Source organism: Fukomys damarensis, unplaced genomic scaffold (genome assembly GCF_012274545.1).
Source record: "Fukomys damarensis isolate Sample0158 unplaced genomic scaffold, DMR_v1.0_HiC HiC_scaffold_16, whole genome shotgun sequence".
Lineage (NCBI taxonomy): Eukaryota > Metazoa > Chordata > Mammalia > Rodentia > Bathyergidae > Fukomys > Fukomys damarensis.
Genome location: NW_022900928.1, coordinates 92,578,608 through 92,596,354, shown reverse-complemented (window position 1 = coordinate 92,596,354; position 17,747 = coordinate 92,578,608).

Sequence of the window (17,747 nt, the reverse complement as noted above, 5' to 3'; positions counted from 1 at the left end):
GTGGCCGAGTCTTTTAGGGGAATAGAGTTTATTAGGCCACCCACAGTGTTCTATCTATTTGGGGTTATTGTGAGCACCAGATAATATAGCGTTTTCATGTGGAAATGATGGGAATGTTAAAAGCACAATTTCTTCCTTGTTTCTCGATTGAAATAGTAGATTGGTTTTTGGACATGAAATCCTAAAAAAAAAGCAAGAAAAAAGAAAAAACTTCGCGTGGAATACTCTTTGGCACTTAATACACTGATTTATTTAGAAACTGTTGTCCTCCTCTTGGGAGGCATTTTGAAGTAATAGACTCCTCAAACTGTAAATGTGACTAAAGCTACCATGAATAAAAGATAGACTGAAATGAATATCTACAGCCACTTAGCCACAGCCACTTTAGGCTTGGAAATGGGCATCGTACCCGAAGGATTTATACTAATTGAAGGACTTTTAGAGCATGTATTGGATGTAGTACCTTCAAATTACTCTCAAGATAAAGCGAGGCCTGTAGGAAACTTGTCACTGTAAATTTTTACCTGACATGATACAGCAGTGACAAGGGTGACAACTAATGGCTGTTTATTGAATGCCTACTCAGTGGAAGGCACTGGGGGTGGGAATGTGGTCAGAAAACCATTCAAGGAGCTCCTGGCTATCAATATTATATTAGCCATCACCTTCCTTGATGTGGCAGCACTAGGAACAATTTTGTACTCCTCCTTTGTGAAAAACTCTCACGGCTTCAGATGCAACTCTCCATTCTCTTTATGTTGACTTGCTTGTCTCACTCAGTCTCCTTTGCTGATTCTTTCTGCAATTTTGTTGCACTATGAAAATCAGCTACGGAATTTGTTCTTATTGGATTGTCAGCCCTACACCATCTTGTAGAGTCTCTGCTTTGATTTCCATCTACATACTGAAGACCCCTGAAGTGTATTCCCCTACGAAGACCTCATCCTTGAATTCCACGTATTCAGTGATCTGATTCTTCCTCATTCTTAGATGTATATTGGAAGATATAAGTAAACAGCTTTGAAATAGAATTCATGATTCCCCCCAATATAATAGACCTTTTATCAGCTTTTCCTTCTCTTACATGGGATTTTATTTGACCACTTTCTCAAGTAAACCCTCCAAGCTCCTCTTTGAAATTTATCTTCCTTTATGCTCTCTGGCAATGCAGCCTATCAAAAAATCATGTAGGCTCTGTCTTCAATATTATGCTAAAATTCTAGTATTTATCTTTCTGTCAGCACTGCCATTAACTGAAGTCTTTATCTAGTCCTCTCTTGTTATGTGCAGTGTTTTTTTTTCATATTTTTTAGATTTTAACTCAGACATGTTCCCCTATTTTCACTATCTAATGTATTGTTTGTTGCTCCTGCTTTTATAGAAAGCCTAGTTAAGATCATGTGGTATGCTATGCTTTTATTTTATTATTGCTAATACAAGCTTTGTGTGGGTAGGATCTTGCCCCTTTTATTTATTGCTCTATTTTGAGTGTACAAAGTAAGTTTTAAATAAGAAATGAAGAGTATGATTAAGTTAATTACCTAATGAGGGACTTACGACTTATTGACTATTTGGTGCAGTAGTCTGAGCCCTGTATACTGATGTTGAAGGAGGTAAGATTTTTGATGGTGTACACTCTTGCCGCATATTGTACATGCATATAGAAAGAAGCAGGGCATTCTAACGATGGATATGAAACAAACAAGAGGTGAGAGACTGAGGCAGAAAAAGCAAGGATATTTGAGCATAATGGGAGTTGCAGCATAATCAGGAGAGAAAATTAATATGAGAAATGTCAATTAGGGACAACTCATAGGCTTCAAAATAAAGGGGGACACATTTCATAATATCAGCAATAAGAAGCCTAGGAAAATGTTTAAGTAGAAGACATTATGAAAGTCATATTTTAAGATATTTAATCTGGCAATATGAGAAAGAGTGTGTCTGCCTTCAGCAAAATAAGCCAGCTAGCTAGGTCAGACTGAGGTCAGAAGCAAAAGGACATTAATCTATGGACTGGTAGACAAAATAAAATGCATGCAGTGGTCATTTCCAATGAATGCCTGGGTGTTCACCTAGTAGTTTGTAGATAACAATTGGAAGTAGGAGATAAAAGTAAAGAAACAAATAAAGTTTGCCATAAACTCTTGACTACCTAAGCTTGGGAGAAGGACAATTCAAAATCATAACAGCTTTGAGCACAGGGTGACTCAAATGTGAAACCCGCATTCACTGTTGTGGACTTCTTGTAATTGGGGAAAATTAACAACATACCATTGGCAGTTACTAATAAAATTCTGTCCCAAATCAGAATTAATAGACCTCAAATCTTTGATAGAAATGATGCTTTCAACATTAAGAATACATGAGTTTTCTAAAAGAAAATTTACTTAGAGAAAAATAATTGAAACCTTGAGGTCCAAGTTTTGGAGTGCTACATGTATAGGCATGGCTGACAAAAAAAAAAGGTGGGGAAAAATAATGGCAAAAGGAGAAAAGAAGGGTTTGTTTGTGTAACAAAAACAAATGGAAAAACTATCAAGAATAATAGTGACACTACTAATTTTTAAATATTCAAGTCGAGGCTTCTCAAAAAGTTTTGCATTGTCATCTATAAGATTCTTGTTTGCTTTTTCTATTTTTAATGTCAAAAGAAGTCTTTTTAATATAAGAACACAAAAGGTGAATGAGTCATGGCAAAAAAACTAAGTTTACATAATATAACATGCAAAAAAATTGTCCATTAAAAGAATTTAATTAAAAGATATTCACATTCCAAAAATAGGAAAAATATAGATGACTTTTTCATTTAACCTTTAGAATCACTTAATAAATATACCGACTGGTCATCTGACTCTAAAAGAAATGTAAATTTATTTGACTTCCTTTAAAATCATAACAACAAAGCAAGTCAAATGAATTTACATCTACATCTCTCTCTCTCTCTCTCTCTCTCTCATCCCCTTGCCTGTTATTGATATTTTACAACACTGTAAAATTAATTATAAGTTTATATTTCATTCATGAATGAGATTTATTTACTGTCGAGTAGAAAAGGCAACCCTAAAAGTGTTGCTTCTTTTGTTCCATTGGATGTTTTCAGCTTTATTTCTGATCTGTTATTTCAACATTACTTTTCTTCCTATGGAATATGAAATCCAACTTTTCAACATGTCATGTGAATTGATTTTATTGTCCTGTTGTAGGGTATTACCCACTTATCTATGGGAGACATATTTGTAAACCCACAGGGAATGCTTGAAACTATGGATAACACTGAACGATATATATATATATAATAGCTATGTAGTAATATATATATATATATAGTAATTTGTGTCTGCATGCATACCTATAATAAATTTTTTTGTATTAGGAATTGTTAAAGCACAGCAGTAGTAACTAATAGACTAAAATAGGGCAATGGTAAGAATGTTGTAATGAAGGTTATATGAGTATAGTGTCTCACAATAACATTGCACTGTACTCACTCTTCTTGAGATGAGGTGAAATGACAAATGTTTGTGTGAGGAGTTGAAGTGGAGTGAATGACATTGGCATTGTGATGTAGCATTAGGCAGCTACATAAGAATTCCTTGAATGCAAGCACTGTGATCTCCCAGTAGTAGATATGACAACTAAAAAGTCTAAATGACTAATAACTGTGAATAACTTAAAAGTATACATTGGACATGATGAGCAAAGGGACGATTCATATCTGGGGCTGGATGCGATAATACAGCTCAATATTTCATTATGATAGTTTAGAACAGTGAAGAAATTAAAACTGATGAAATGTTATTTTTCTGGAATTTCCTTTTCTACGTTTTTGCATTGTGATTGACCACAGGTAGCTGAATGTGAGGAAAGCAGAACTACAGTAAAGGGATACTACTGAATTTGCCATATCTTCACCATTTGTTTGTAATGAGAATATATTTTTAAAAATTATATTTTGTCATTTGGGAGGGTTTGCTTTATCTTCCTTTTTCAAGCCTGGAAGACCATTACACATTAACATACAAAGGGAAAAGAAGGGGATGAGAACATTGTGGATCCAGTTTGACAATGTTTCCACGTTGAAAGTGTTTTCTGTTATCTATGATGGTGTAAAGCAAGAGTGTGACATGGTATGCACTCAATACCTGTCATCTGAAGGAAAGATTGCCTGTAAGAACAAATAGATGAATGAAGTTGGAAACACATATTTGTTGAGAAAGAATCCTATATTCTCAGTTTAGGAAACATAGAAGAGACAAACAGGAAAAAAGCAAGATAACAAATAATGCTAAGGGGCATGTGATTGATGAGTTAGAGTAATTAGAGGAGACGTTATACCTCCAACAGTTTCCTCCAGCACAATAATACATGGTTTGACAGCTAAGCAACTGGACTTTCCTGACTCCTACTCCAGCCAATTGCTGGCTAAGGGCCTTAGGGTTGACGGCAACAGGCACGAATTCCTCAGCACTCCAGATTTCTTCCTCAGTGGGCAAAGCTGTTTCTATCATCCTAAGGCTGTAGTCTTCAGAAGAAATAGAGCAGCTTATAGCCATGGGAGGCAATGCATAGTCCAAACAAAAAAGGAACAAGCAGAAGTGATAATGGAGTGGGAGGGAGTCTGGTCTGGCAGCATCCGTCCAAATGCACAAGTTGTGTAACAAGCAACTTTGGTTGTGAGTTGCCACTAAAAGAATCCTAGGTACTGTTGTGTAGTATTCCTCATTTCGACTGCAAATCTGTCCTTTGAATTTAATCAACAATATCACATTCCAAAAACTGATCTAAATATTTAATCTGATCATAAAATACAAATGGCAAATTCTCTGCTGTAACTTTATTAATATTCCGCATTGCAGAGAAAAATTGGCTAAAGGATAGAGGAGGCATTTTATCAGATGTTCATGGATGCTTTTTAAAATTTATTCATGCTTAAAAAGTGAGTATAAGTATAGGACTTGTTACTATCTCTAATCCTTTAAATTTTTCCTAATTAATTGTATAGAGTTTTGTTAATTGTATAGAGTTTTGTGGTGTTTTTGTTTTCTCTTTTTCAATTTTAAATCACCCTTTTTAAAAAATCTAATTTCACATTATTTTGGTACTTTCTCCCTTTCATTGCACTGCTAATGTCCTATAATTTTCTTTAAAAAATCTGGGCTTTGTAGTAAAAAAAATGCATATGTTATCTATATATCACATAAAAATAAAAGACATAAATTTATAAAAATAATTTGTACATTTATAGATATGACATATTTAGATTGAAATAACTTTTTCTCTGGCTTGGCACTTGCATTTCTATGTTGTTTAATAAGCAACATAGAGTTTTTTTCTGTTTACTTATTCATTGATAAGTATAGATTTTACTAGGGCAGTGTTGCTAATGAGCCAATCAGATAGATACTCCAGACTTCATATGTCTTCATGCATATTTTTATTTACATGCAAGATTAATGTGTACAGCTATTAACTCTATTCCCAGTATTCCCAGAGAAGAGAAAATTTTAGTTGACTTAATACTCTGCAGTAAAGCATTCTTTTATGACCACCTCTTGCTGGCTTTCTGATTCTTCAAATACATGGTTCCTTTGTGCTCTAGTAGCAGAGATGAACCAAAAGTGTTCATGTGCTTTGAAATGGATTGTGCATATCTGTGTGCTTGGAGAAGTGCTAGTGCAGGTCTCTTACATGGATATAGATTAACGAATACCGCTATCAGAGATTGATGATATGGAAATGACATTTGGGCTGCCTTAAAGAGTAACAGCAATACAGTAGATAGGGAACTCATTTTCTGATGGAAAGAAAAACCTTACGTTTGTAAACCTGTATTACTATCAGATAGAAGGTATAAAGTGTGTTCCCTGCTACCATCATATGAACAAACCACGTGTTCATCAGTAGCTGCAGCTGTCAATCATGTTACAATAGTTTCTACGTTAAAGTAGTGTATGAGATTTTAAACACAGTGTCTGCGTTTTTGGTAGTATTTATGGACTGCATTTTTGTGTTTCTCCCAAAATTCACGTCAAAGTTCTGCCATGAAAAGTGATCTTAGGTTCTGGGGCCTTTGGGAGATAATTACGAACGGATGAGGTCACAAGGGTGCAGTTCTCATGAATAAAATGTGTTCATAATAATCACCAGAGGGCTTTGTTCCCCTCTCTGCTGCTTGTTCTCCATTACATATGGACACAATGGAAGTCAATTTTTTGCAACCTAGAAAAGGCCCTTAGGAGAACTCACCATGTTCACACCCTGATCTCAGACTTCCAGCCTCCAGAACTGAGAGAAGTATTTCTATGAATTAAAACCCATCCCATTTTTTGTGGTAGCAGCCTAAACTAAGAATTAATGTTATAAGATTTTTTCTTTTCATTAAACGTGTGTTTATTTAATAGGGAATTGTGAAGACTCCATATAGCCAATATTGTCAAATTTATTTTGAAGCTTGAAACTCCATTTAATGTGATTAAATGATTCATGAAAAACTAGCAAACTATTAAAAAATTGAAGATTAGTTTCAAAAAAGATTAGGAAAGAAAATAATTTACTATTGTTTTATGTAGAAAACTATTTTAACTTTTAAAAATTTAAAGTAGGGCTGGGGATTTAGCTCAGTGGTTCGGTGGCCTGCCTTGCAAGCACAAGGACCTGAGTTGAATCCAAAAAAAACCAACAGCAGCAACAACAAAAAAGTTAAAGTATATGATAACCTTATAAAAATGTAAAGTGCACGTGAACGCGCACACACACACACACACACACACACACATTTCTCATTGTTCCAAAATCATTCTACCAAAGTAAATCACATACATATGTTTTATCTTTGTGATAAAGTCTACAAATTCCTATTACATAATGTTATTTCTTAACCATTGTTTAGTATCCCCAAAATAAACCTACCTGTTTATGGAATTTTAAGCATAGACATAGAAGAGAACTGGAATAACCACAGATAAACTAAATTTATATACAGAATGGAGGGGGTACATGCAAATAATTTTGTAAAGCATTTAGGACTTTGGGGGCTGTCATTACTGTTTAAAGTATTGTATGTTATTTTAGCCTTTTTCTTATGCTTCACTTGCCCACTGTATTTTTCTACTGTACTTATTCGTTTATAAATACTTCAAACACCTAGAGTGCTTTTAATATGTTATGTATTATTCTAGTACTAAAATACTACATTGAATGGCAAAAGGAACTTCATGGACCTGAAATTCAAACTAGGGAGAGAGAAAAATGAAACACATATATCTATTCTATTTTTTCAGAAGTTCTGTGAAGGAGAAACTCACAGTAAATTAAACTGATATATTCAATGGGGTGGATAAAGAAAGCCTTTCCAAAGAAGAGGTATTTGAAATATATTATGTACAGTACCCATTCTGCAAGAGGAATATAATCATTATGTATTACAATTATGCATCAATAAAATTAAAATTAGAAAAATAAATATATGAATAAAAAATAAAGACCAATGACAAAATAAACTGAGAATAGTTGAAGTATATTTTAGTCAGTCCATAAGAGTCTGGCAGATGTGGCTGGTTGAGGAAACAGAGTTGGAGGTTAACAGTCAGAACAAATACAATATGTAGCAAAGAGCTCTGTTTATATGATCTTATAGTAATATAGTCTGGTTTGAGGATATTAATCTAAGTATGTTGAGGAGTCATTAAAGGGTCTCAAGGAAAAAAGTGAGATCATCTTTAACCATCACAACTACTACTTGAATGGTTGGTATAGAGGGCAAAAATACATATTAATTAAGACTAGATAAGTGAAAAATTATTTTACTACTGAGTTAAATTTTCTCATCCACAACACTCCCAAAAAGGCATTATCTTACTTTTATAATTTTAAAGTATAAATCCATCCAATAGTTTGTCAGTGAATCAGGGAAATCAAGAGCACTGCACAAAATACATTGCTTAGAATAAAGTACAAAAAGGGACAACAACATGTTTTGCTACCACATGCATTTCTGTAGTCTAAATTAGTACGTACATGATTGGAAAGGACAGTAACAATAATGACATTGTACTATAGAAGTCATATTAGTTCACACATTGGTTACCTTTGGATATTAATGTATTTTATTTCAAAGAAATTGTGCCAACTGATAGCAAAATATTGGTTTTGGGTGGAGTAATGTCAGGAACTTAGCTGTTCTTGGCTCCATTTGTCATGTTGCTTGAGAAGGTCTTGTTACATTGGCTACTTTAGTCCTTTTGCCCATTTTTCTTTGTTTTGAAAGTGATTAGAATTTTCATTTTATTTATTATGCATTTAACATAGCTCTTTAAAATTGAGGAAGTACCTTTTCTAAGTGACACAATTGCTTTGTGCTTAGCAGAATATTTTCAAACTAAAAGGGTGACACTGGTTGTCTCCTATCATTTTTATCACACAAGCCCCATAGGGTGATTTTAAAGTACACAGGCTTTTCAGAAACATGTACTATATGTAATAGAACATACAGCTGCATCACTCAGGGTGACTGGAAAAGAGAAACCATTTCAGATGTTTCAGGCAGAAAATTGAATGCTTGTAAAAATGGTGACATGCTGGGAAGTAAGCTACTAGCATTTTGTCATAAAATTTGCAAGAGTCTCAAGAAAAGATCAATGACCTGAGTTTCCTATCGGAACATAGCAACCAGGATTTTTTGTAAGACTTTCAGACCATTAAAAATTGTCTATATTTGTCTTCTAAACCTCATAGCAGACCTCTTACTGGTAATGTGTAAAGTGGGATCCAAATAACAATAGGCTTTGGGAAGTGTGGGTCCTAAGATTCCAACCTCTGATGCAGAGATCAGTGCAGAGGGTAGTGGTGAATGCCATTTGCCAAATCAACAATATTCACAGTAGTTTATCCACTCCTGAGACCTTGTGGTGGATGCTGAGCTGAAGCACTCTATAGGAAAGTATAGAAGTGTCCATCTCCTGAGGGTGTGGCTGGAAGAGTGCTCTGTGCTATGGGTTCTCTAGGAGGGCGGCTACAGCTGCTGAGTGTCACTTGGCCATTGTCACATGGCCTTTCCAGCATACCCTATAAGCACAGATTGATAAACGTGAGCTTGAAAACACAGCCTCCTAACTCCAGCTTTTCATTCTTTCCTCTCAGTACCGCCCACAGGGTCAGTGGAGGCTCCTGAGATGGTACTGAAATTCCACATCTTCTGATCACACTGAGTTTATTCTCTTTCTTTCAAAGATGATGACTGCAAAAAAAAAAAAAATCACATAATGAACATTTTCCCAATTCATCTCTATTTTACAGTCTGTTACTGGAAAACTTAACCCAGGACACCACCAATTCCACCAAATCTGATTACTCAGAACAAGTCAGCAGTCTGTGTCTATCTTTAAATCTATAAAAAACACCATCACAGCAGCCTACTGCCACTAAAGATAACCAAACTTTCCTCCAAACAAATGATTCTTTACCTAAAAGGGGAAAAAAAGTTACACCCATTATTCATTCATCTCATAAGCACAGTTTGCAGAGATATTCTCCAAATGATAAGTAAAATAGAGATTTTACTACACACTCAGGAAGTGCGGGGGAAGTTTAGTGCTATACCTCTTTCATTTTATTCATGATACCTTTTTTTTTTTTTTTGCTCTACTTAGACATGTAATGACATGAGTAACCACACTTACACTCTAGGCAAATTACTGAAAAAGGGGGAAACAGTATAATGGATGCAAGTATGCTTATATATTTACTCAAGTTTGATAGCCTCAAAGCCATACTTGATATGTATAAATTACTTTTCATCAAAGTAAACATCACTACAGGTAATATTGTTATTTCTTTAAACATACAAAATGACCCAAACCTTTATTCCTGCAGGATCTATTGTCCTAGTTGTTATAGTGAATTATTTTATATTATTTCATTTTACAAAACATAGACTTACTGGAAGTACAACTAAAATTCCTCATATTTCAGCATTGTATATTCTTGTCCTTGATAAAAGGAAGGTAATCATATTAGTGTGATGTTGAAAAATATACTAAGCAACATTGAGTATCAGCCAGCTATTGTTATGGCCCTGATCACTGTTAAAACTCTAAAGCTTAAATCATAGATGCTTATATCTTACTTAGATTTTTGAGAGTAAAGGGAAGTTCTTTTTGTCTCTGCTTAGCTTATATTAATGCAGAAGAACTTTGCTCCATGTGTAATCTGTAGACCTGGACTGATGAATATCCCCTGCCATTCCCAAAGAGGTGAGCAGGAGCAAGTTGGCCCGAGTTAGACTTTCCCTTCCCATTCTGTCTCCTAGCCCAGATGGCAAAATATCATGTTGACATTCCTCTCATTGACCAAATCTGTCATATTATCTAGACTCATATTAACGAGTTTGGTAATACAGACATTCCTTGTTCAACAACTCCCCTGCTGGGCCGGGGATTTAGCTCAGTGGTTGTGCAACCTGCCTCGCAAGCACAATAACCAGAATTTGATCCCTGGTACCAGAAAGCAAAACAAACTCCCCTGTTTAATGACTATTTGGACTATGACTGAGGAGCACTGTTTGGACTTAGTATGTGCTGCTTGGACTTAGGAAAGGCATTTAAACATGACTTCTTCTACAGTACGGTACTGTAATTTTTCTGACCATTCTGTATAAGTACTGTGCACTAACCAACTGCATCATTGGAGCTTCTGCTGACCATTCACATAGTACAGTAATATAATTTCATGTTCTCTTATACATTACAGTACTGCATGTAAGAGTTAAGCAAATAAAAGCAAAGTCATCCAGTTGGAGTTTCATATGACCATTTCTCTGTTCCAAATATTGTAATATATGACAGCAATACCTCTGTTCATAGACACTGCTTTTTTGTGAACATTTCAGTTCATGCACAGAAGCATTCAGCAGAACTTTGCTTCTATTCATGATCTCTGCATCAGGACTGTAGCCTTCTTCCTTGCATGAACATGAATGTGGCCACCTTCCCCAGAACTGTGGAGCAGATTAAGTTCACGAACCAAAGTAACACTGTACATACAATTCTTCATTTAGTGAACAATACATTTAATCACAGATAGAAATGGGTTTTAAACAGGCAATTTCTGAATGTAGATTGCAAATATTCCTTGTTGTTTTGTTTAAACAAAAACATAATTTCCCTATAAAAATGTAGCCCTTTTTCCTTTTATAGAAAATTCAGAAATTTATAATTATTATTATTTATGTTGCCTTTTGATCTCTTATTTAACATTTTGTTTTATACTTGTCCCTCCTCATCTTTCCCTTTCTTGTGTTCCTGCTCTCTTTATAGCTTCTCCTCTCTTTACCCTCTTCTTCTATATTAATTTGATATTGACCAATGCTAGTAAACAATTTAGATGATAAACATACAGTCAAAACTTAAGGATGAGTACTGGGCATGGTGGCGCATGCCTGTAATCCCAGCACTTGAGAGGCTGAGGCAGGAGGATCACTGTGAGTTCGAGACCAGCGTGGGCTACATAGTGAGTTCCAGGTCAGTCTCAACTACATAGCAAGACCCTGTCTCAAAAAACAAAAAGAAAAACTTAATGATGAGTGAGGCATACAGGATTCCAACTGGTCATGATATATATAATAATCAAGATCCCAGAAACCCAAAAGAACAAAATACTACAAAGAGTTAGAGAAAAGAAACAAATCACATGCAAAGGAAAATTCCTCAGAATCACAGCAGAATTTTCAACACAAACACACAAGTCAATGAGAGCCTGGAGTGAGGTATTTCAAGCCCTAAAAGAAAACAAACTCCAACCTAAACTGATGCATCCTGCAAAATGATCTTTAAAAATCAATGAGGAAAAAAGATACTTCCATGAAAAAGAATACCCGAGAAACTTCATGAATATCAAACCAGCACTCCAAAGAATTATAAACAATATCCTGTGAAAAGACAATGAAGGCCCAACTCCATGAGGCCCAACAGAGCAAATCCATCAGGCAAAGCAAGAAACTAAAAAGAGGAGGGGGGATAAAAAATAGAAAAGCCAACAATAGGAAAATAATATGACAGTGATAAGTCAATACGAATCAGTTATAACTATCCATGTTAATGGCCTCAATTCACCAATCAAAAGAATACAATGGCAGAATTGATGAAGAAGCAAAATCCAACAATGTGCTGTTTAAAAAGAAACTGATAGACTGAAAGTAGAGATAGAGAACAGTTCCCCACGTGACAGGAACGCAGAAAAAAAAACAGGAGTAGCTATCTTATTTGCAAACAAAGTAAATTTCAAACCAAAACTAATTAAGAGAGGCAAAGAAGTTCACTATATCCTTGTAAAGAGAACAATTCAAGAGGAAGAGATGACAATCATAAATATATATGCACCAAATATTAATGCCCCCAACTTCATAAAACAAATATGAAGGAACATGAAAAACCAAATAAGCACACTGTCACAAGTAGATAGATCATCTAGACAAAAAAAAAAATCAATAATGAAATATTAGGACTGAACCAAGCTTTTGAACAAATGGACCTAATAGATGTCTACAGAGTCTTCCACCCGACAAAATCAGAATATACATTGTTTTTGGGTGTATGTGGGTTGTTCTCCAAAGAAGACCACATACTAGCTCAAAGAACATGTGTAAGTAAATGCAAAGGAATTAAAGTTTTCCCATGTGTTTTATCAGGTCATAGTGCAAGGCAGGCCACTGATGTTTTTTTGTTGTTGTTGTTGTTTTTTTTTTGGTACCAGGGATTGAACTCCAGTCTTTGCTCTTGCAAGGCAGGCCACCAAACCGCTGAGCTAAATCCCTGGCACAGATCACGGTGCAATTAAACTGCAGATCAATAGCACAAAAAAATTGAAAAAAAATCACAAACACATGGAAATTGAATAACACTCTCCTGAACAACCAAGGGGCTACAGAGGAAACTAATGAAGAAATTAGACAGTTTTTACAAATAAATGAAAATGCCATTACAACATATAGGAACCTATGGAACACAGTGAAAACAGTTCTATGAGGGAAATTCATAGCAGTGGATGCCCATACTAGGAAAACTGAGCAAGCTCAAATAAGCAACTTAATCATTAATATTAAGCTCCTAGAAAAAGAAGATCAAGACAAATCCAAAGCTCATACACAGGAAGAAATTATAAGGATTAGAGCAGAAATCAATGCAATGGAGGCTATGAGGACAATATAAAAAAAAATCACAAATAAAAGAGTGTTTTCAAAAGAATACATAAAATTGATATACTCTTAGTCTATCTTATTTAAAAAAAGAAAAGAAAAGGTTCAAATCATGCAAATAGGAGTAAAAAAGGTGAAGTCACAACAGAACCAGAAGAAATCCAGAGGATTATCAATACCTACTTCGAGAACCTGTACTCTACTAAAATGGAAAACACAGAGGAAATGCACAGATTTCAAGATACATATGAATTGCCAAAGATGAACAAAGAAGATATAAAAAGTCTAAACAACTCAACTATGATCAGTGAAATTGAAGTGGATTAATGATTTAAATATTAAAATGAAAACACTAAACTTTCTGCAAGATAAATTAGGTAGAACCCTTGAAGACATTGGCATAGGAAAAGACTTTAGGAACAATTCCTCAGGAGCACAGGAAGTAGTCCAAAGAACAACTGCAATTTCACCTTATTAAAAAGTTTCTGCACCGCAAGAGAAACCACCAACAGAGCTAAGAGACAACCTACAATGTGGGAAAAATTTCTATCAGCTGTTCCTCAGATAAAGGTCAACTATCTTGAATGTATAAAGAATTTTTTTAAAAATCAAACCTCCCAAATATAAATACCAAATTCAAAAGTAAGTATCTGAAATGAACAGATGTTTCTCAAACAAAGAAGTAAAAGCAGCAAATAAAAATATGAAAAAATGTTCAACATCACTGGTCATTTGAAAGATGCAGAAGAAAACAACACTGTAATTCCACCTCACCCCAGAAAGAATGGCTGCTATCAAGAAATTAACCAACAAGAAATGCTGGTGGGGTTGTGGGGAGAAAGGAACCCTTCTCCATCATTGGTGGGAGTGCAGGCTGGTGCAACCACTGTGGAAATCAATATGAAGATATCTCAAACAGCTAGAATTAGGGGTCTCATTTGACCCATTTATCCCTATGCTAGGTATCTTTCCAAAAGAATTAAAGATTCATAGCACAGTAGTATATGTGCACCCATGTTTATAGTGGGACAATTTGTAATAGCTACAGCTTGGAAATAGCCCACTTGCCTGTCAACTGGAGACTGGATAAAGAAGATGTGGTTTTTCTATAAAATCAAGTACTACTCAGCCATAAAGAACAAGAAACTAGACATTTATAGCTAAATGTTTTCATACAGTGGACATAATCAAGTGAAATAAATAGTACACACGTGTAAATATCAAATAGTTTCTCTGGTGTGAAAAACTAAAAATGTAAATAGGGTTCAAATTGTATAACTGATAATGAGAAATAGGAAGAAAAGGGCTAAAGGAGTAGGAGAAGTGGGAAGTGTAGGGGAGGGGAAAGAAGGGAAAAGAAAACAAATATGAGAAAACGTAATAATGGAAACGAAGTCTTTGTAAATAGGGAAGAGTGGTGGGAGTGAAGGGAAAGCTCAGGAATGGGAAAAAATAATAACCAAGATATATCATGTAGAGGTACAAGATCCCATTGACGAATATAAATGTACTATATGCCAGAAAAGTACCAAAAATTAAAGAAAAAATAAATATTGCACCGGATCTAGAGTGCTTTCCATCGGGGCTTTCAGAGAATGATCCATGACATGATTGACAGGGTACTGAGTCAGCTCATCTGTTTCTATTGCTCGTGTCCTTCTACTCTGTTATAATTGGATACACGAGATGAGCCCCAATACATGAACCATTCATGAGCTCCAGGAGAAGAAATATTACTGTAAGTCATGTAGGAGACGCTAGACACTAGTATTACTATTAAAACTCTTCCAAGAATGGATATTTTTGAGTTTCATTTTCCAGTTTGGTGAGTTCTCCCCTCCATTCTACTCCTTAATTTCCATGGTAAATGTTCTACAAGAAATATTATACACATGTAATTTATTAAATTTTTTTCATATATTAAAAATAGAAATTATATATGATGGTAAAATTGCTAATTACACCAACACACTTGAGCAGGTAAACTTAGAACAGGGAGAAGGTCAGATCCAGTTCTGTTCACTTTTGTACACTGCATCAAGAGAGAAAGAGGACAGAAACATTCCCCTCTGGGGTGATAATAATTGTTGGAAATAAGCCCTCAAACTCAAATGGTCAGGGCCAGAAAGAATACACTCAGATACCAAGAGGTCTGGACAAAGCAAATTTCAAATTTGTTCTTGAGAAAGGTAGAACACTCAAGACAAACGCAGTGGCTGCACCTATTCGCAGGGGAAGCGGACGGTTTTATGTCCTTGGGTGTGGGAAGCAGCTGCCCCTTACATTCATTGGCTGAATTCAAAAGCTATGGTGGTTGGCTCATTTAAGCAGTTGGAGCACAGGATCTAAAGGGTTGCTGAGGTGAAAGAAGAGTAGGAGGGCACAGAGTGTGGGTAACAAAAAGTCCTTGGTCTGTAGCTATGTTCTTAGAATTTAAATTAAGGAGGCATTTCCCATAAATCTGCTGTAATAGGTGGGCCAGAGTCTAAGATGGAGGTGCTTTAGTTTATATTCTGCGATAGAATACACAGGGCCTCAGTTTTTCAAAAAATTAACAATCATCAGATAGAACAATGGAGGCTTTAAACACTGTTTGATTATCAATAATTGACTATATTTAAGAAGTTATGAAATCTTCCCATGCCACCATTAGGAGATAAGCTCCCTGGTGAGGAAATGGGTGTTGATTTTCAAGATATTTTGCTGGGTCCTTATGATTTTCTTTAGACAAAACATTTTGCATCTATGAATAAAAGTTAACTATCAGTTTAGTAATTCATATTTGTAATGGTACTATTATAAATTAAAAACAGAACTAGAAAAGCAAAGTGCTGGAAAGTAACTAATATGCAACATGCTTAATATAATCCTAAACATAAAATTAAAATGAGGCACAGCTCTTTTATAATAGATTCATTAGAAGTTTATATTGACAATGCTTTTTTTTTCTCACTCATTTTATTTACAAAGAGGGAAATGCATTTTCATAGGAAATTAGAAGCTAAAGCCTAGAAGTCAGATATTCAAATGGCTCTTTTCAGTGGAAACTCCCTCAGGCTATCATGATTGATTGCTCCTAATTTCCTTTTGAAAGAAAATGTCAGGTATAGATGCTCAACAGATTTTGAGCTTTAAGTGTTTTGTAAAAATCAGAGAGGAGAGTTTGAATAAAATCTTTATAGGGGGCAAAAACATTTTAGATTCAAATAATTTTTTAACCAAATACTTCGGAAAAAACTGTAAAAAATTATTTATTGAACACATTAATAAGTGAAAGTATGTAATGAATGTAACTGTACTGTCTACCTAGAATGCACCAATAAATTAAATTTTAAAAATATAGGTGAGAGTATGTGTCAGTGGCATGGTTAAGTATTATGGATAACTATGTATGGAAAAGAAAGGACACAAGGAAAATGTTAATGCTGGCAAGGCACATGACTCCTGAGGAACTGCTACAAACTTTGTTAAAAATATTAATTTTTTAAAAATAATGGAATTTAAATATCACTTAATCTATATTGAGAATCATTTCGAATCCAATGAGTAAAATTAATACAGCTGGAAACAATCGAGCTGAAGCAGTCACTTTCTTCTACCCATTCGCTGTTAAACAGTACCCTACGGCCATCCCTCCTTCCTTCTACTGTCCTAAGAAAGGTAGGAGAGACAATGTAATACCCCTTATAAAAACTGAGGTATTCACCGATGCTCTAGGTCAGAGCACATGCTCATTGGATCTGCCAGCCTGACCTTCAGCCACTGTCACCCTTTTCTAGTTTCATTAAGGGTTCATGAATAAGAGCTGCATTTCACACATGCAGTTAAGACCAGAGCGAGTTCTGGGACAGGTATGCACGTTGAGAGCCCTAGCACTGACACAGAACTATGATCCTTATGCTTATGGGCTTAGAGTGGCACCGGGGCTTAGGTGCATATTCTTCAGATTCTGAAAGCCTTTGTAAGACCTAAAGTCTCACTTCCGCTCCACGGAGCGTGAACAGCCAAAAAGGCCTCCACAATGCTGGGCCCAACACCCAGAGAGGCTCCGGGAGCTCGATGGAGAACGAGAAACCCAGGAAGGAACACACCAGCCTAGATGGTAAAAGACCTTTATTAGTCTGGCCAGACGGCACTCCCGGAGCCAGGTGGCTCAGAGAGGCGCCTAGCTCAGGGGCCGAGGTCCTCTTATGGGGAGTAAAAGGAGGGGGTTAACATTTTGGGCTTACAGACAGGGGACAAAGGTCTGCTGACTTGAGCTGGTGGTCAGCAGTCACATATTGATGAGTAACAGGTACCACCTATAGGATGTCTCAAAGGTCACCAAGACACTCCGGATGAGCAAACAGTTTGTCAGTTAACTTGGGGCTCTATGTCTGGAGTCTCTAATTTACAGATAGATTCAGATCCGGACTTCAAACAATACAAGAGTGATCCACATTCTTAGGCCAGGGCTGGAACAAAGGTCGGGGCTGTGGCTACAATGGGAGGGGTTCAGGACACTGTCTCCTAGGCCCTTTGCCATTTAGCAAGGGTTTGTAATTTAGGTCCCACA